We start from the raw sequence: 21,441 nt of genomic DNA on the forward strand, positions 1-21,441 counted from the left end.
ATCACAACAACGTTTCATCAGGGAACGTCGGTCAACTGCTGTTTGTGTATGAGAAATCGGTTGGAAACTTTCCTCATGTCCGCACGTTGTAGGTGTCGCCACCGGCAGCAACCTTGTGTGAATGCTCTGAAAAACTAATCGTTTGCATATCACAGCATCTTCTTCCTGTCGGTTAAATTTCGCGTCTGTAACACGTTATCTTCGTGGTGTAGGACTTTTAATGGCCAGTAGTGTACATACGGGGCGACTTAGAAAAGTAAATTACACATTACTATGGCAGTCTAATTAATTATTATTTAATGCTACACTGCACTTTATGGTGACGTCGCAAGCTAACCTTATAGTTGAACATAGTCGTCAACTCTACGTAAACAGTGATCTGAACGTTCTACTGGCGCTACCTGGAGCTCACAGCCGAACTTGATTCGTACATCGGACCAGGTCTTAACGCTTGTCTCCAGCAGAATATGCAGCACCATTCTGACGAAACTCCACACGTGCCTGACAACTCATAAAGCACTGAATGAAACTGAACACATTGTGGCTCGCTGCCTACGACTAACTCCTGTCACCAAAATTTAGCAAATTATCTGTATACCACCACCTGACATCCGCAGAAGCACATCCGCAGAACTAGAGAAAAAGAAGCAGGAAATCGATCCCGGACAACCCGTGTTCGAACGTGAAGCACAAAACCTACGCTGAGATCAAATAGCAACTTCATGCGCACTACTTCAGGAATTCTATCAGTACCTGGATCTCGCCGAAGAGACCTAAGCGAAATTCATTAACCGGAAGGGTTGGTGAGAACGTCAAAGAGGAAACTGCCTCAAGATTTTATCTGCCATATGTGACACGGAAGGCACTAAAGCGACTGAGATCAGGAATGTCACGATGCAAGACGGACTGTAGGAAGCAACATTGAGAAGAAGTCACTACGACATGTTTGTAGCCTATTGCAACAGAAAATAAATGGAGAACGTCTTGCAGGTTGCGCCTCTCTACGCTGCAAAAATTTGTATGACCTGTAACGGCGCACCTAATGTAAGACAGCGAGGGTGCCGAAAAACAGCACGGCTGACGACGTGTCACACACCGACGCCAACACGGTTGCCATTCGAGGGCAAAGCAGGAGAGATGTTCTGGTGGATTAAAATTTTATGCTGATCTCTGAGGCCACCTCAGCCGCTCAGTTAGCGGAGCGTCGTTGACGAGATAGGAGGAGATTTAACATCTTTGTGGTATAGTAACGCATTACTGGGGCTGCACTGTTGCTTTAGGTATGTGAAGCTGCACACCGTTAATCACTCACGTGTCACAAATGTCTGATATACTCTCCTACACAATTGTCTTAAAATCTTGCTTTAGGTTAATGGCAACTAACGATTATGTAAAGATTGCGAGATCGTCATCGCTGTCACAGAACTTGCAGTCTAGTACAGCAGAATGTAGTGACTTGGAAGTGGTTGAAGAGTAATACTCTATGAGTAAAGAATACATGCAGCCTCAGTAATAGGTACCAACCCAGGGAACGTATGTATTGCACCGGAAGCGATGTCAGGCAATTGGAGAAGCTGTGGATCCTCCGCGTGTACACCGTTTGCATCTTTCGTGACACGGACAGTGACAAATCGTTTGTGTTCTCAAGTGTTGGTGCCACTTGCTCTGCTGATGATTGTCAGTATTTCTGGAACACAACTTTGTAATGCCAAGAGCGTTCCATTTCTCGAACATCACAGCCATATCCACCAATGTGACATCTGTGTTAACCGAATATCTTCCCAGTAATACGTGTTTAAATGGCAACCAATATTTTAAATCAGTCCATCGCTTCCATAGGCAGGAACCTATTATTAAGGCTGCATGTATTCTTTACTCATAGAGGACTACTCAGCACTTCAACCACTTCCAAGTCACTACATTCTGCTGTACTAGACTGCAACGTTCCGAGACAGCGATGACAATCTCGCAACCTTTACATAATCGTTAGTTGTCATTAACATAAAGAAAAGTTTTAAGACAATTGTGTAGGAGAGTGTATCAGAAATTTGTGACACATGACTGATTAACGGTGTGCAGCTTCACATACCTAAAGCAACAGCCCCAGTAGTGAGTTACTACCCCACAAAGACGTTAAATCTCCCCGTACGTCGGCAACGACGCTCCGCGAACTGAGCGGTTGAGGTGCGCCACAGAGATCAGCATAAAATTTTAATCCACCAGAACATCTCTCCTGCTTCGCCCTCGAATGGCAACCGTGTTGGCGTCTATGTGTGATAGCTTAAAGCTTGATACGTCGTCGGCCTTGCTGTTTGTCGGCACCCTCGCTGTTCACGTAAGGTGGGCCGTTACAGGTCATACAAATTTTTACAGCGTAGAGAGGTGGATCCTGCAAGATGTTTTCCATTTATTCTCTGTTGCAGTGGGTTAAAAACATGTCGCAGTGACTTCTCCTTAATGCTGCTTGTACTATTCGAAGACAAATCTTCCATATGTGAAAATCATTTTACTTGATTTATATTATAACCTGATCAAAGATGCTCATCGAAGAATACACGAGCAAATGAACTTATTACAACCCCTATAAATCATTCCTATGCCCAACTGCCACGCCCCGCAAACAGATACATATGAGAGGATTTCCGTCATATGCCAAATTACAACGGCAGTTTTCCTAGCCGAGCATCGCAAGCAAAGATTTGGGCAATAAATTAACGCTCAAACTTCACTGCAATACGCCGCCATTAGAAATCTACGCGAATGCGTAACAGATCAGAGAAGCGATTCTGTTTTCTCGCTGTACAGGATCTGTCTACTGACTACTGTAACAGCACCGAAGGCTGATGGAGGGTCACTTGGTGCAGAGTCGCAAGCTTTTCATCCATTCATCCATTACACAAACTGGCGTTATACATTTTGTACACAGTCTAGTGATGCAAACTCAGTAGCTTTTACAAAACCTGATTCACAGCTCGACTGTACACCCAAGGAATTATGATTAACCATACGTAATTATCGCTTAAGCAAGCTGATAGCCAAGCGACAATAACTCAACTCGTGGTATCGGTGTGCGTCCACAAGGTTTCCTGAGTAGGTATTTGGGGAAACCCTGTTTTTTATTTGTTTTCGTGAATAAGGCTTTTCGCGCGGACAATAGGCGAGTAGCGCAGAGGGGGACTCGACCCTTCTGAGGAAGGGGATAGGATGGTAAGGGCCGTCAGGTGGATGGGCGCGGAGAGCAGGGGGCCCGCAATTGCCGCACCTGTGATGGAGAGATCCACAAAAAACGACACAGGGCCCGACTTTCTCCGCTACCTGTGGGCAGGCCGACTGTAACTGGAGGAGGGCGTCCAGGTAGCCGTACATCTCTCCCGCGCCTTTTATGCCCTTTTTCCCGGTTCATTCAGCCCCCTGGAATCTGAGACCGACCGGCTTTCTACTTCCGCAATACCGTCGCTGAAATTTTGCTATACTGGAAAGCTGTTCGTGCTGAGCATACACGATGTTGTTCCCACGCTGCTTGTTGGTCGCACATCAATGCAAAAGCAAAAAGCGGTGGCGGCGCATACCGTATTTCTGTAGTTACAAGAGAAGGGTCGACTTCTACAGGTATTTTCTAAGTTATACTCACTTGTTATACGTAGTTTATTTTCGACACTGTCACATGAATTGTTATAAGCTGATTTCCAATGAGTAGCACTCTCCCCTAACCACTATTTTCGGCTATGATGAAGACATTCTGATTGGTTGGTTTTGGTTTCGCAGTTACTTTTGTGGGTGGTGCAACAGAAAATTCTTGGGACATTTGGAGAGATAAGATAGATCTTCACATGAAACGATTGGCATTAACATTGAAGATACTTTAAATCATCCTGTTTACAACGGTGGTAGATGTGACACCTATAGCCACGAAATGGACATTTTATCCTGTAAGAACTATTGTAAATAAAAATGTATAACCAAGAAAAAATTTCCCTCTTGAAAGTCCTCAAGTTTGATTCAAACAGGAAATACGGCGTTCGGAAATTAAAGTCTTCACTCACTTTTTCAACATCCAATTACAGACTGAGATACTGCGCAAGTCAATGCTCAATTCGGACATGATAACTTTTTGAGGCTATGGCCATCTTGTTGCTTGACTTGTGCTGCTCGTCACAAGCGTACAGTGTGATTAGTAACAATGGCCCTGCGTAGCTTTTGGGGGGTCCGTAACGCACAGCAAGATTACGAAGCTGTGTCTGCTCAAAGATTGTCATCGCTACAGGATCCGCGCAACATGTGATGAATATACGAAATGGCTGAGTGTGAAATCCGCAGTAAATGCCGAGGCCGTTTAAAAATTCCAAATGGCCGAATCACGGCTGAACAGCAACATTCTTGCCCATCTAACAAAACAGATTTGCACATTAAAAAACGAATGTATAACTACGAGAAAAAGAGTCCGCGAAGAAAAGATATTCCTTTATCTAAACTCTTAAAGACGGATTTCAAGATTGGAAAGGAAAAGATATAATTTCATCGAAAATATGCTAAATAATGACACCGAGACTGCATTGTGTAGTGCAAGAAGATAAGCTGTCGGGAGGAGCCAAAACACTGTTTTTAGGTCGGAAATTCAACTGAGAGAAGACATTTTGAAATTAACGGAAGATAACTTAAAAAAAAAAAACTGACGAGGCGCCCATTCCTGTCAAAGGAGTCCTGGTGTCGGATGTGAAAAAGCGGAGAAAATCCTTCGTGAAAATGGAACTGTTCTTATGCACGCAACATCTGACAGTTGTTCGGAGCAATCCCAATAACTGTGCAGAACACACATCGACGTCGGAAGCAAGGGAGAGGAGACGAAGGTATTTGCTGTTCTGTTGGCTTTGCTCCCAGACAAAATTCAAAATACATATTAAAGACTTTTTTCCGGACTGAAAAATAAGATGTATGGGAGGTCACCGAGAACTGCAGTTCTAGTCTGTGAAATGGTTACAATTAAAGCTATGAAAACAACAGTCCATGAAGCATCCGTTTCCGGTTGCAATTTTCATTTCAAACACTGTCTGTGGAACAAAATAAAAGAACTGGGATTAACGGAGAAATAAAGGGTAGAGAAAAAGTCCGATTGATTTGCACGCATGTATGCTGCAGTGTCATCTCTTCCACCAAAGTGTTGATTGAAGCGTGGATGGAGGAAATGTCTAGAGGAGAAAAATCATGAAATTGCCAGACTATGGATGGAAAGCCCTGGCCTCTCAATTGAAATACGGAATGTTTTTCAACAGCGGCGCAGGACCGCGAGTGCTGTCGAAGGTAGGTATAGGAAACTTAACTCTTATATACATGCAAGGCAACGGCCTTGCTCCAGTGGATACACCGGTTCCCGTCAGATCACCGAAGTCATCTACATCTACATCTACATGACTACTCTGCAATTCATATTTAAGTGCTTGGCAGAGGGTTCATCGAACCACAATCATACTATCTCTCTACCATTCCACTCCCGAACAGCGCGCGGAAAAAACGAACACCTAAGCCGTTCTGACGAGCTCTGATTTCTCTTATTTTATTTTGATGATCATTCCTACCTATGTAGGTTGGGCTCAACAAAATATTTTCGCATTCGGAAAAGAAAGTTGGTGACTGAAATTTCGTAAATAGATCTCGCCGCGACGAAAAACGTCTTTGCTTTAATGAGTCCCATCCCAATTCGTGTATCATATCTGCCACACTCTCTCCCCTATTACGTGATAATACAAAACGAGCTGCCCTTTTTTGCACCCTTTCGATGTCCTCCGTCAATCCCACCTGGTAAGGATCCCACAGCGCGCAGCAATATTCTAACAGAGGACGAACGCGTGTAGTGTAAGCTGTCTCTTTAGTGGACTTGTTGCATCATCTTAGTGTCCTGCCAATGAAACGCAACCTTTGGCTCGCCTTCCCCACAATATTATCTATGTGGTCTTTCCAACTGAAATTGTTCGTAATTTTAACACCCAGGTAATTAGTTGAATTGACAGCCTTGAGAATTGTACTATTTGTCGAGTAATCGAATTCCAACGGATTTCTTTTGGAACTCATGTGGATCACCTCACACTTTTCGTTATTTAGCGTCAACTGCTACCGGCCACATCATACAGCAATCTTTTCTAAATCGCTTTGCAACTGATACTGGTCTTCGGATGACCTTATTAGACGATAAATTACAGCATCATCTGCGAACAACCTAAGAAAACTGCTCAGATTGTCACCCAGGTCATTTATATAGATCAGGAACAGCGGAGGTCCCAGGACGCTTCCCAAGGGAACACCTGATATCACTTCAGTTTTACTCGATGATTTGCCGTTTATTACTACGAACTGCGACCTTCCTGACAGGAAATCACGAATCCAGTCGCACAACTGAGACGATGCCCCATAGGCCCGCAGCTTGATTAGAAGTCGCTTGTGAGGAACGGTGTCAAAAGCTTTCCGGAAATCTAGAAATACGGAATCACCTTGAGATCCCCTGTCGATAGCGGCCATTACTTCGTGCGAATAAAGAGCTAGCTGCGTTGCACAAGAACGATGTTTTCTGAAACCATGCTGATTACGTATCAATAGATCGTTCCCTTCGAGGTGATTCATAATGTTTGAATACAGTATATGTTCCAAAACCCTACTGCAAACCGACGTCAATGATATAGGTCTGTAGTTCGATGGATTACTCCTACTACCCTTCTTAAACAGTGGTGCGACCTGCGCAATTTTCCAATCTGTAGGTACAGATCTATCGGTGAGCGAGCGGTTGTATATGATTGCTAAGTGGGGAGCTATTGTATCAGCGTAATCTGAAAGGAACCAAATCGGTATACAATCTGGACCTGAAGACTTGCCCGTACCAAGCGATTTGAGTTGCTTCGCAACCCCTAAGGTATCTACTTCCAAGAAACTCATGCTATCAGCTGTTCGTGTTTCAAACTCTGGAATATTCCATTCGTCTTCCCTGGTGAAGGAATTTCGGAAAACTGCGTTCAATAACTCCGCTTTAGCGGCACAGTCGTCGGAAACAGTACCATCGCCGGCCGGAGTGGCCGTGCGGTTCTGGGCGCTACAGTTTGGAACCGAGCGACCGCTACGGTCGCAGGTTCGAATCCTGCCTCGGGCATGGATGTGTGTGATGTCCTTAGGTTAGTTAGGTTTAATTAGTTCTAAGTTCTAGGCGACTGATGACCTCAGAAGTTAAGTCTCATAGTGCTCAGAGCCATTTGAACCATTTGAACAGTACTATCGGCACTGCGCAGCGAAGGTATTGGCTGCGTCTTGCCGCTTGTGTACTTTACATACGACCAGAATTTCTTCGGATTTTCTACCAAATTTCGAGACAATGTTTCGTTGTGAAACATATTAAAGGCATCTCGCATTGAAGTCCGTGCCAAATTTCGCGCGTCTGTAAATTTTAGCCAATCTTCGGGATTTCGCGTTCTTCTGAACTTCGCATGCCTTTTCCGTTGCCTCTGCAACAGCGTTCGGACCTGTTTTGTGTACCATGGGGGATCAGTTCCATCTCTTACCAATTTATGAGTTATGAATCTCTCAATTGCTGTTGCTACTATATCTTTGAATTTGAGCCACATCTCGTCTACATTTGCATAGTCAGTTCGGAAGGAATGGAGATTGTCTCTTAGGAAGGCTTCTAGTGACACTTTATCCGCTTTTTTAAATAAAATTATTTGGCGTTTGTTTCTGGTGGATTTGGAAGAAACGGTATTGAGCCTAGCTACAACGACCTTGTGATCACTAATCCCTGTATCAGTCATGATGCTCTCTATCAGCTCTGGATTGTTTGTGGCTAAGAGGTCAAGTGTGTTTTCGCAACCATTTACAATTCGCGTGGATTCGTGGACTAACTGCTCGAAATAATTTTCGGAGAAAGCATTTAGGACAATCTCGGAAGATATTTTCTGCCTACCACCGGTTTTGAACAAGAATTTTCGCCAACATATCGAGGGAAGGTTGAAGTCCCCACCAACTATAACCGTATGAGTGGGGTATTTATTTGTTACGAGACTCAAATTTTCTCTGAACTGTTCAGCAACTATATCATCGGAGTCTGGGGGTCGGTAGAAGGAGCTAATTATTAACTTAGTTCGGCTGTTAAGTATAACCTCCACCCATACCAATTCGCACGGAGTATCTACTTCGACTTCACTACAAGATAAACCACTACTGACAGACACAAACACTCCACCACCAATTCTGCCTCATCTATCTTTCCTGAACACCGTCTGAGACTTCGTAAAAATTTCTGCAGAACTTATTTCAGGCTTTAGCCAGCTGTCTGCACCTATAATGATTTCAGCTTCTGTGCTTTCTATTAGCGCTTGAAGCTCAGGGACTTTCCCAGCACAACTACAACAATTTACAACTACAATTCCGACTGTTCCTTGATCCAAGCACGTCCTGTATTTGCCATGCACCCTTTGAGATTGCAGCCCACCCCGTACTTTCCCGAGGCCTTCTAACCTAAAAAACCGCCCAGTCCACGCCACACACCCTCCGCTACCCGTGTAGCCGCCAGCTGAGTGTAGTGAACTCCTGACATATTCAGCGGAAACCGAAACCCCACCACCCTATGGCGCAAGTCAAGGAATCTGCAGCCAACACGGTCGCAAAACCGTCTGAGCCTCTGATTCAGACCCTCCACCCGGCTCTGCACCAAAGGTCCGCAGTCGGTTCTGTCAACGATGCTGCAGATCGTGAGCTCTGCCTTCATCTCGTAAGCAAGACCGGCAGCCTTCACCAAATCAGATAGCCGATGGAATCCAGAGAGAATTTCCTCAGATCCAAAGCGACACACGTCATTAGTGCCGACATGTGCCACCACCTACAGCTGGCTGCACCCTGTGCTCTTCATGGCATCCGGAAGGACCCTTTCCACATCAGGAATGACTCCACCCGGAATGCACACGGAGTGCACACTGGATTTCTTCCCCTCCTTAGCCGCCATATCCCTAAGGGGCCCCATTACGCGCCTAACATTGGAGCTCCCAACTACCAATAAGCCCACCCTCTGTGATTGCCCGGACCTTGAAGGCTGAGAATCAAGTCAAGCGCTGTTGGGTGTGGCCGGCACTTGTATGGGTGACCATCCGGGCCACCATGCGTTTGCGCCATTTTTGGGGGTGCACTCAGCCTCGTGATGCCTGCTGACGAGCTACTCGACCGAATAGTGGCGGCTCCGGTCAAAGAAAACCGCCATAACGACCGGGAGAGTGGTGTACTGACCACGCGCCCGTCCTATCTGCATCCTCAACTGAGGATGACATGGCGGTCGGATGGTCCCCATGGGCCACTTGTGTCCTGAAGACGGAGTGCTAAATACATAAAAAACATCCAAACGTATACTTCCTGATAAATAAGCTGAAGAAAAGATACGAAGATCTTGACAAAAGGTTAAAAACACTGTCAGAATATGTGCCGACGCGAGGGATTTAACATGTTTAAAATATCTAGTTTTTTCACAAAAAAACCGAGGGAGAAATAAATATTCACAAAACAAGACAAAATGTTTAATTATGTGCTGAAATAATATTATGGAAAGAAAAAACGTAAAAAGAAATAAAAATAAAAAAGAACATTTATACATGCCTTTGTACTACGTACATAGCCAGTCCTAATCCTAGATAACATACGAAGGGACATTCTTGTTACTGAAACGGTCGGAAAATCCATGGTTAAAATAACTATGGTCGGCAACACTTCGTTGACGTCACAGGTCACGAAGTCCACGATCGGAAAGTACAAGAGGCCGGTGAATTGGAGCCAGTGTACCATCATTTTGGCGAACAGTCGATCAGAGGAGAAATGAATTTAGATCTTTTACCATTTTATGTGTGTAAACAGGAGTGTGTGTGGGAGTCGGGAGTCGCCTTTGTAGGTTTCAGATCTAGACCTCGCAGCCCTATGTCTTCGCGTCAGTAGGTGAGAAGTTCCAAAGTAAGTTCTATCATTGTTTGCATTACGCTAATTTGCTGGTAGAGTTAGCAGTGTCCTTCGTTTTGGAAATAGAATGTTCGTTTTTGCAACGTGGTTAAATCGTAGTAGGATCAATACTATCAAGAAACTCACTGAATTGTATAAGGCCGAACCTTATTTACAGAAAATAAAATGGTAAGGACAAGAACAACGCCCGAGGAAGCGAAAAGCTACTTACACAAAACTGATGAAAAAAGTTGCCATGTTCACACCTTACGTTCAAAACCTTTCAGATGAAGCGCTGCGTGTGCGCGCACGGGCGCCACATCTATGCAAGTGCGGCAATTGGTGAGGCGGTATATACGGTTGGTGAGAAACTGTGCAACAAATGTTTTGGGATGATACGTCGTATGCCAATAAAACCGTATGAATTGGAGAATGTTTGCTGAACGGCGTCTACCAGTTTTCACCTTGTCCATAGTAAAATTTGCAACTGTGGGTTTGCACTACTACCAGAAAATGGATAAATGCTGTCGTTGCTTTAAAGGACAACGAGGTAGTTGCTATTTATAAATGACCGTTCAACAAAAAAAAGTAAAAACCGGCCAGGTTGTTAGCCGCCAGCTTAAAGCTTCTGATTTTTACATCCAATGGCATGCTTAGGAACGTCCTTGTTGCTTCACGCCATGAAGACTGGAGTCGATTGAAAAGTGCCCACATCAATGTGCCCTATGAAGAATCCGCTTTTCCCACGAGTACTTCCGAAACCAAATCGCTAGAATCTCTGTGAGAACTGAGAGTGTAGTAAAGGCAAAGACAGGGCCAAGATTCTGTTATATGCAACTATATACAAGAATAAAAACAAGGTATGTGTTTACCCTACACCATTGAGTTCATGTGAGATAGCGCATCGCAGCTGAACACGGGCGGGGCTAATGAATCGACCACAGTCTGTTTGATACATTGTACTGACATACGCCTGCAGTTGTACAGGGAACCACACGGTAAATCTAAATCAGAATCGTCAAGTGGGGATTTGAGGACCGCTTTTCCTTAATAACGTCCAATTCCTTGTCTACTTCACATTGTCACAGTGCTTTAAACTGATCCATAAACAATTTCAGAGTTAATTCAAGCATTCTAGTGGAGAGAGTATAATTTTAGTCAAACATTTCCTATCCACGACTGCCGTCGATATGTTAGATCTGAGCAACAACATTTTCGTTGTGCCGTTTTCATATCTGTATGAACCAAGAGCCGCAGGAGGTTTGTATTCCAATTTTTGACTAACAAGAGAATTTGAATGACGACCAGCACGCTACGCATCAAGTGGCTCGGTCTCCAAAATACACATTCAAACTTCCCATTCTGCAATTCTGAATGCCGCATAACGGCCAAGAAGGATGAACTAATGGCATGAGTCGTCATTGCTGTAGCCGTTACACGTTGATATGAATGTCTGCAGTGCTAGGTTTTGAGGCTTGTAGTGCTCGTGCGTTGGCGGCGTGCGTTTACACCGACTCCGGGAGCAACACAGGGAGGCCGACAAAGGCACAGCGCCGAAAACACAGGCACTTGGGCGCCGGCGGGCACAGCCCGTGACGAAACCAGCGGCCGGGAGGAGCCGTGTAAGCAACCCAGGGACTTTCTACGGCCGATTGCTGCAGTTACGACAAACACAGCGGGCGCTTTCTCCACCACGACGTGACGCCTCTGCCCCTCGAAAACCCAAGTACACAAAGGTAAACGGCAGTACAGCTTGCGTCAGGTGGACAATGCGATGTCACGCTTTTTCACATATATTTTTTCAATGTATGGCAGCAAACCGTGAAATTCAGGGTGTACAAGAGTTAATTTAGTAGTACAAGATCTGATGTTACTTCGCAAACGAGATCGATCTATGAACACAGCCATTTGATTCCATTTGAGTGTTATATTGTCATCTCTTGCCTTACAATAATTAGCTTAGGGAGTTACACAGATCGCAGACGAAACAACAGCGACATAATGTACAACATCCCGTGTGAATTAACACTAGTAGTATACCGGTCAGCAACCTTTCCAAACTAAAATAATTTCCTTATATAACAAATCATGAGGAAACGACAACATAACAAATAATCGTTACTGCAGAAAAACAATTGAGACAAATGCAGGTCGGGGTAGAATCATCAGAAGACGACAGAGACTGAGTCAAATATGTAGGCTGACACCTCGGAGCTCATGTACATATAAGGGACGTTGGGCGTCAAGGAACTATAGGCACCATACAGTAGCTACACACTTATATGCCAGAATACTCTGTACACTCACCTAACAGCACATTCCTTAGCATTTAGCACTCAAAATAGTTACTGTTCATCTTCGCACAGATTCTGTAAGACATTGTTTTTTGTTCGGAGGTAGATGGCGGCAATTAACCACACACGGGTCACACATTTCTTGATAATTATGAAGTGGCGTTCTGTGAGTTCTCAGCTGGCTCTAGATTAATTACCCCATGTGATTCCTGGGAATAACATCCAACAAGTTTTGGGACTAGAGCATTAACTCGAATTTATTAGAACTCTCCTCGAACTACACAAGACGATTATGGACTTGCGATTATGATTGCAGTCCTATCGGAAATGTCAGCGCCGTTGAAAAAGACATAATCCAGAAATGATGCACGTGGTTTGTACTTTTTCGTAGTCTTCATTTATAATTCTGCCTTGAGTCGCAAGGATACATCCAGTGCCGGCCAGTGTGGCCGAGCGGTTCTAGGCGCGTCAGTCTGGAACCGCGCGACCACTACGGTCGCAGGTTCGAATCCTGCCTCGGGCATGGATGTGTGTGATGTCCTTAGGTTAGTTAGGTTTAAGTAGTTCTAAGTTCTAGGGGACTGATGACCTCAGATGTTTTAAGTAGTTCTAAGTTGTAGGGGACTGATGACCTCAGATGTTAAGTCCCATAGTGCTCAGAGCCATTTGAACCATTTTATATATCCAGTGGGGATCCAGATGAGTATGCGTGGCTTGTGGGTTGAGTGTCGAATTAATGTTTATAGCTGCATCTATTGTCTGGAGCATCTGACAGACGTACATCGCGTACAGTAATCATCCATCCCCTTCCTACGCTATTCTGTTATTGGAAGAATAGTGGGAAAAATTACTGTCGACACTTGTCTGTATAAAACAGTGTTTCACAAACTGAACGCCGGCCGCTGTGGCCGAGCGGTTCTAGGCGCTTCCGTCTGGAACCGCGCTGCTGCTACGATCGCAGGTTCGAATCCTGCCTTGGGCATGACAGTGTGTGTTGTCCATAGGTTAGTTAGGTTTAAGTATTTCTAAGTCTAAGGGACTGATGACCTCAGATGTTAAGTCCCATAGTACTCATAGCCATTTGAACCATTTGTTAAGTCCCATAGTGGTTACAGCCATTTGAACCATTTTTTGAACAAACTGAACGACATATTTATGATAGACAGAGAATAACTGTCTTGACTTTTATTCGAATATTGACACACTGCAATCCGTAGCACCTTCCCAGTAGTGCCTATCAATGGAGTTTGTTGAGCTTTGTCATAACATGCAATGAAAGGCGTACTCCTAATACACGTGTTTTTTCAACACTGCGCTCTGTTTCAAGTTGAGTTAAAGACTAAATCCTGCTTTGCTACTGGCAAGTCTTAGAATTTACGTACTTGGCTGAGGCGTTTACGTACCAGAACTTGTCGCATACCACCGCTGTTGTAGCCATGAATTGTATTAACACCAGTGCTACGGTCGCAGGTTCTAATCCTGCCTCGGCCATGGGTGTGAGTGATGTCCTTAGGTTAGTTAGGTTTAAGTAGTACTAAGTCCAAGGGACTGATGACCTCAGATGTTAAGTCCCATAGTGTTTAGAGCCATTTGAACCATAAACACCAGCAGCTCAAAAACAACCGACGATCCTCGTCAGCGCGTGCTACCCGTAACAGCTATCGTGCCATTATTATCTACATGCCACCAAATTCGCATTTGTCAGCAGATTTGGCCATTCTATTCACACTGTGTCGACCGAATGATTTCTCTCTCCTAGCACGTCACGAAAACGACGTGCACACGCTAAACACGTAATGACGTGTTTCTGAAGTTCTTGTATACGAATGAAAGTAAACCACAGCGTTCGAACAAAGTTACAACTTGTTTGTAGTTGCTATATGGCACAAATCTATGACTACGTAGCCTGAGAGAAAGTAGCTTACATAGGGGATGACAAAACGTACTGGTTTTCATGAGATGGATGATAGTTTACTCATCTAACATCTTCTCTTCGAGTACTGTAATAGAAATAGACGCATTTGCACCCACGATTTCATGTCGTTAGTACGCAAGCATCTAATGAGGGGAAACTCCCCTGTGCTGAAAAGCTGACGGCTCAGGCGACTATGAACTCTTGGCAAAGCATTTCTAGAAGTGTCCTGCTTTAACGTACATTGCACCGATGGTCTGAGTTTGTTTGCTTTTACGATTATCGTAAAGCAATCGTAAAGAAAGAAAAAGAAAGTAGCTGGCATGATGTAGAAAAGTAGGACTATCGTCCTTCGACGTTAAGAACTATTACAAACTGACAATCAACCACTGGGAAGACGATTTTTAAAGATCTCCAACACTAAACTGGAGAGAGATTCCAACAAAGCAGCTATCAGACATATATAAACGCCGCTCAAAATTTCTAATGTTTTTCTTCGATGCCAGACGCGTTAACGACCGACTATTTGCAGGGAACGAGTTTCGACAAATGAGCCACAGCAGTTCTTCAGCAACTAATATCAGTGGACTATAAAAGAAGTAGCTTCTCGAATAGTATCTGAGTAACATTCCAACGAAATTTAATGTACTGCAACAAGGCATGTTATTATTACAGCTGACATTACTCTTACAGAGTTTTGCACTCGTAGTGTTGGCACATTTAGCCACAGATGTTGTAAATTTTGTGTTTTCTGATCGTTCCTGCACGGTTTTCCAATTTTCACAAATATCCTAATGTTATCTGTTGCTGTCAGTGTTTCACAAATATGGCCGTAACTTGCATCATGTGAGTACACAGAGGGGAGACAGTGGACAACAACTGTGAAAAATTGCACATGAAATACACTGAAGATTTCTTGGTTTGATTGCCGCACGCATCTGATTGCAGTAAAGGAACACGCACTTCACTTCCTGTCCCACCATTGTGACAGCCGAGGAAGATATCCTTCTTACGAAAAAAAAGCATGTAGGCTCTTTAATTTCATTACAAGCGTCGCACTTTGACGCTCGTGCTGGTTATGTGACTGCAAACAGAGAATCATCCTATTTCTGAAGGTCTGTATCTCGTTGCGGTATGAAAGAATCACCAGTAATAGCTGCAGCCTATCTTTTCTTATCGGGTACTTGCTAATATTGAAAAATCACATCTAATTAACCGACGAAGTTTTCCTGGCTTCTAACGAATACCGGTTGTATATCCTGAAAAATGATTTTCCACAAACAGTTTCTCTAGCAATGCATCGCGCCTGTCGGAAATTTGCAGTTTTTAGAGTAATCTAAAACAGATTACTTCTGTTTGGAAGTACGACAATACTGTACAATTTTTCTCGTTATTTAAACATAATTTTACAAAACAGACTTTTACCCTCGTCCAATAAGCTTCCATTAAAAGGCTCAACTTTTTGGGCGCTACAGTAATTAGAAAATAAATTTTAGAAAGTACTACGGTGCATAATAACGTGTGCTCAGCGCCATTAGTACTGCAGAAATTTTACTTGTCAAGATACTTTTTTATAGTGCGAATGAATTCTTTCTAATGGTAGTAGAAAATAATCGTAAAAACAAAAAACTATAAAAGGATTTCTGAAGTTCGATATGAAACTTTTTGTAAGGCTAATTTCACAGAGCACCATTGTAGGAGGGAATGAATAGTAAACTGCTGCGTTAAATCTTCGCTGTTTTACCGGCCTACCATATTTAAATTTATGTAAATACTAATTTTACTTCCAGTTCTTTAATCAATTTTTGTAAACAAATATTTTTTAAGATAAAGCACAACGTACGAAGAGAAGGCCGCAACGGGCATAATGAAAGAACAGTTTTTAAAACGCAAATAAGTAAAGTTAATCTGCAGATAAACGGCACGCCAACACGAATAAGACGAAAATAGAATAAAATATCTGAGGACATTACTAATTTCGAGCGGTTTTTCTTTATTATTTACTTGACTCTTTTTACATCATTGCAATAAGGGAACATTGTAAATACACCATCCGATGAAAGTGTCCGAACACATACTAGCGGACATTAATGTGGGTGTGTCTACATTTCGCCTTTATAACTGCTAGACTCTGTTGTGGACACTTTCAGTGACGTGTATGAGTGTGTGCGAGGGAATGGCAGCCCAGTTTTCCTACAGAGCTGAAACCAGAAGAGATAGGGATGTTTGACGCTGGGGTCTGGAGTGAAGTCGCCTTTCTAACTAATCCCAAAGGTACACGAAATGTGTTCGTAGTTGCGAATATGAACAACTATCAACTGTATAATGGGATGGCGACAATGAAGATTTGTGCTGGACAGGGTCTCGAATCCGGACTTCCCGATTGTCGCGAGCGGTGGCTTTACCAGAAGTCATCCGAGCATAACTCGCGGCCAGACCCAAACTTCCATCTGCCATCAAACATGTTTCTACAGCCTGTACTCGTACATTCATCATTTATATTCATGTACAAGGGAGACGTTTGAACTGAAAGTTACATGCCCGGTTTCGGCGGATAAATACGATATTGTAGCGCCTGTGTTATTGCGGCTTACGATACAATGTTCCTTCGGACATGCCCGAAAGAACAGGCAGTGCGGCGACTACAGCCGGTATATCCGACGGAACATTGCATCGTATTTCTGAACAACACAGCCACTGCAGTATCGTATTTATCCGCCGAAACCGTGCATGCAACTTTCAGTTCAAACGTCTCCCTTGTACGAGAAAATACGAATGATAAATGTACAAGTGCAGATTGTAGGCACATGGTTGACGACATACAGAAGTCTGAACCTGGCTGTAAGTCGTGGGCAGGCCAGAATATCTCAGAAATGTTACTGTCTAAAACCACTGTCTCACAGAGGATGCTTTATGACGGGATGCTGTACCTCAATAGAGCGAAACGCGTCTGGTGAAAAAAATCACGCATTTTTGTAGTCGCAATAACACACAGGCAATAACCTCAAGGAAATTGAATAGTTTACCTATCGTACAATTTTCTAGTCACGGAATCCTTCTCGGAGCATAGTCAAGGAATCGAAAAAGTAAAAATTTCTTACATAAGGCTCTCAGATAACGCGGCTTGAAGTCTAATCTCATCATCATGGCCATTTTTGTTACAAACGGTCATAAGCAGAGAACACGTTCACAAATTAGCATATATATACAAGTGAACTGAAACTATACCATTACCATGTACATATAGTATACTTCTCTTGGCAGTTGGCGTGTGTGCGTGCACGCAACCAATACTATACTGCACGCAGTTGTTTTCCGCTTGAGGAGCGGAATGCCAGAAATGATCGCCCGGGATAGAGAGCGTGTTGGCGAGATCGGGTAATGGAACGGCCACTGCGACTATAACTGCTCGCTTGCACACGCTTCGCAAAGGGCTGGCGACACCATTGCCACGCACGCTGCCGTCACCTGGGCGCTTGTGTCGTGTTCATTCTTCAGACTAGACACAAGTGCATTGAGAGAAAACGTACAATCTGATTTCCTCGAAATAAATGTTATGTCCCTGTAAATAAGAACGTAGTCTTACGATACCGTCTCTGGCATGAAAATGTCAAAAATATTTCGTTTCTAATCTTTTCTTGGCTACACAAAACAATGACCTCAGATCATGTGCAGCTAACGCACACTTCATCCACGTTCAGAAGTTATATGATAGTAATTCCCAAACGAGCACAAGATAAAATGTGCATCACATAAATCCACTGAATGAAGGTCACAGGAGACGAAATTCGATAGTTAAAGAAAAAGATGTAGTTGTTTTTGTAACTATCTCGTAAAGCGTCACGAGAAAACTGCGTAGCTGTTCAGTTACACTGGTCGCAGCAAAACGAACACGGTTTACGCAGACTGTTTAACGCCTAGCAGTCATAACCGGTTCTGCGCTTGCAGTATGAAGCGATAAACAAGACAACTTTGAAAACGCTGTCTAGCAATGTTTACTCAAAATATAGAATGTAGCAATTAGTTTGTTTCTTCTCCATTTATAGAGCGACATAAGGTTTTTGTGCGGAAATTTAGGCCGACCGGTGTGGCCGTGCGGTTCTAAGCGCGTCAGTTTGGAACCGCGTGACCGCTACGGTCGCAGGTTCGAATCCTGCCTCGGGCATGGATGTGTGTGATGTCCTTAGCTTAGTTAGGTTTAAGTAGTCCAAAGTTCTAGGGGACTGATGACCTCAGTAGTTAAGTCCCATAGTGCTCAGAGCCATTTGAGCCATTTTGTGGAAATTTAAAATCAGTCTAATTACGTCGTTACGAGCAGACTCGAAAAAAAAAAAAAAAAAGTACAACGCGGCGTGCCTGACGTAAATCGGAAAAAGAACTGCACGACAGACGTTGTCATCGGTTGATTACTCTTGCACAACAACTTGGCTTCGTAAATGTGACTCTATTGTGCCAAACATAAACGTCCCCTTACTCCGGCGTAAGAGACAAAGCTCTAAAGAAAATTCTCCTGAAGTAGTCCAAATGTTACATGACGAATGCTGCCAGCTAGTCCTCGTCCGAAGTTCTTTCATTATAGTTCTTAATGCTTTTCACGGGAGTATACTGTTATTTCTCTGAGAAGAGTATTTGGTTTCAGCAGTGTGGTGACTGTGACGGTCACTTACGAATTTAATTGCAACTAAACGAGGACGGGAGAATACAATCATGGGCAACTCACTTTCAAAGCGACTGTTCAAACATGCGCTCAAGGGATCCTGTTCAACCAGGATGTATTGGCAGGGTTTTGAAAAACTGCAGCTAGAAGGCTATTGAATTTATTTTCACAAATTGTTCAGCGACCGTATCGACATACACTGAAGTGACAAAAGTTAAGTGGCAGTGATATGCACACATACAGATGGAGAGGGTACCGCGTATACAAGGTATAAAAGGGGAGTGCAGTGGCGGAGTTGTTACTTGTACTCAAGCGATTCGTGTGAAAAGATTTCCAACGTGATTATGGCCGCACGATGAGAATTAACAGATTTCGAACACGGAATGGTCGTTGGAACTTGACGTATGGGACATTCCATTTCAGATATAGTTAGGAAATTCAATTTTCCTAGATCGACAGTGTCACGAGTGTGCCGAGAACACAAAATTTCAGGCATGTCTAACACCAAGGACGACGCAGTGCCCGACGGCCTTCATTTCACGACCGAGAGCAGCGGCGTTTGCGTACAGTTGTCAGAGCTAACAGACAAGCAACACTGCGTCAGATAAAAGCAGAAACGAATGTGAGAAGTACGACGAGCGTATTCGTTAGAACAAGACGGTGAATTCTGGCGTTCATACGCTATGACAGAAGGCGAGCGACGCGAGTACCTTTGCTAATAGCACAACATCGCCTTCAGCGCCTACCCTGGGCTCATGGTCATATCAATTGGACCCTCGACGACTGGAAAACTGTCATCTCTTCAAATGAATCCCGATTTCAGTCAGTGAGTGCTGATGGTAGGGTTCGAGTGTGTCGCAGGCCCCACGAAGCCATGGGCCCATGCTCTCAACAAGGCACTGGGCATGCTGGTGATGGCTCCATAATGGTGTGGTCTGTGTTTCCATTGAATGGACTGAGTCCTCTAGTCCCACGAACCATCTGAGACCACTTGCAGCCATTCACGCTCCCAAATAACGATGGAAGTTTTATGGATGACAATGCGCTACGTCACCGGGTCTCAGTCGTTCGCGATTGGTTTTAAAAACATTCTGGACAGTTCGAGCGAATGATTTGGCCACCTAGATACAACCTGAATCCTATCGAACATTTATGGGACATAACCGAGAGATAAGTTCGTGCACAAACCACTGCAGCGACAACATTTTCGCAATTGTGGACGGCTATAGAGGCAGCGTGGTTCAATATTCCTGTATAGGACTTCCAACGACTTGCTGGGTTCATGCCATGTCGTGCTGCTGCACTCTGCTGGGCCAAAGGAGGTCCGACACGATAATAGGTGGTATCCCATAATTTTTGTCACCTCAATATATGACTCCTCGCATTACATAATAAAGACAAGACATTTCATGCTCTAAGAGAACAGGATACAGAATGGATACAACTGGTAAAATGTTCCTCCGTCAAAAACTGTACTGTGACTTGCGGAGTAGGTTACAGGTGCCTATGTACGCACAGACGTACCGAAAGTGTAAACAGAAACACAAATGGCTCTGAGCACTATGGGACTTAACATCTGAGGTCATCGGTCCCCTAGAACTTAGAACTACTTTAACCTAACTAACCTAAGGACATCACAGCGGTCGCGCGGTTCCAGACTGAAGCGCCTAGAATTGCTCCGCCACAACGGGGCCGGCAGAAACACAAATATCTTTTTTTATTTGGATATTACGACTGGTCGAGAACTTTTACACCAAGCTCTTTTCAATAGAGAACAAAGTTTACGTAGAGGACACATAAGTAACATGAAAGAATTCTTGCTCGAATAATTAACGTACTTGTGGTAAGTATTCGGCGCAGCAGTTATTCTTCCGCCGAGTCATAAAAACATGTGACATGATCACCGAGTTCTAATGAAAAGAAACGATTCACTAGCCTTCCAAGACAATTCACCTTCTAAAACTAGAGCTAAATACTGACCAGTACGCTGCCGAAAGACATACCGGTATTCGTCATTGTGTTTTCACGGTGAAACACAATGAAACAGCAGCATTTAATGTGGCTTGAAAGCAGACTTCGTGCAGTTACATTTAATATCTGAGGTATGTTCGTACCTGTATTCCACAAATCACTCATTTTTATTCGTCCTATGTGCCGATAGGTGATGTGAAGTGGTCTGACGACAGATCGCTTCAGAATGAAGAACATTACTTTTCGCAAAGGTTAATTAGACTGTGCAACTTTCTACTTCAAGGCGATCTGGTTGTTCATTCATAAAACAGAGTGCTGGCGGTCGGTTACAAGTATACGCCTACTAGACCAATATTTCACTTTAATTTATTATGAGACCAACCATACAAAGTGACTGTTTAGTACGGTACAGTAGAGTGTCTTTCTACAATGCCAAATTTCAAGCGCTTTGACTCTCTTCCTGGACAGCTTTCGTAGGCGCTTACAGTTTCTACACAGTACCCAATTTCGAATGCCCTCACGAATAGAAGCCTTGTAGTGTCGATTAACGCTATATTGGGTGCTATGAAATTTGTCCCCAACACTGTTCAGCGTAATCATTGACATAATGCTCTTACTATTACACAACAACGCCCATTTCGAAAATCCAATGTCTGACG

Source organism: Schistocerca americana, chromosome 1 (assembly GCF_021461395.2).
Source record: "Schistocerca americana isolate TAMUIC-IGC-003095 chromosome 1, iqSchAmer2.1, whole genome shotgun sequence".
NCBI classification, from domain to species: Eukaryota; Metazoa; Arthropoda; class Insecta; order Orthoptera; family Acrididae; genus Schistocerca; species Schistocerca americana.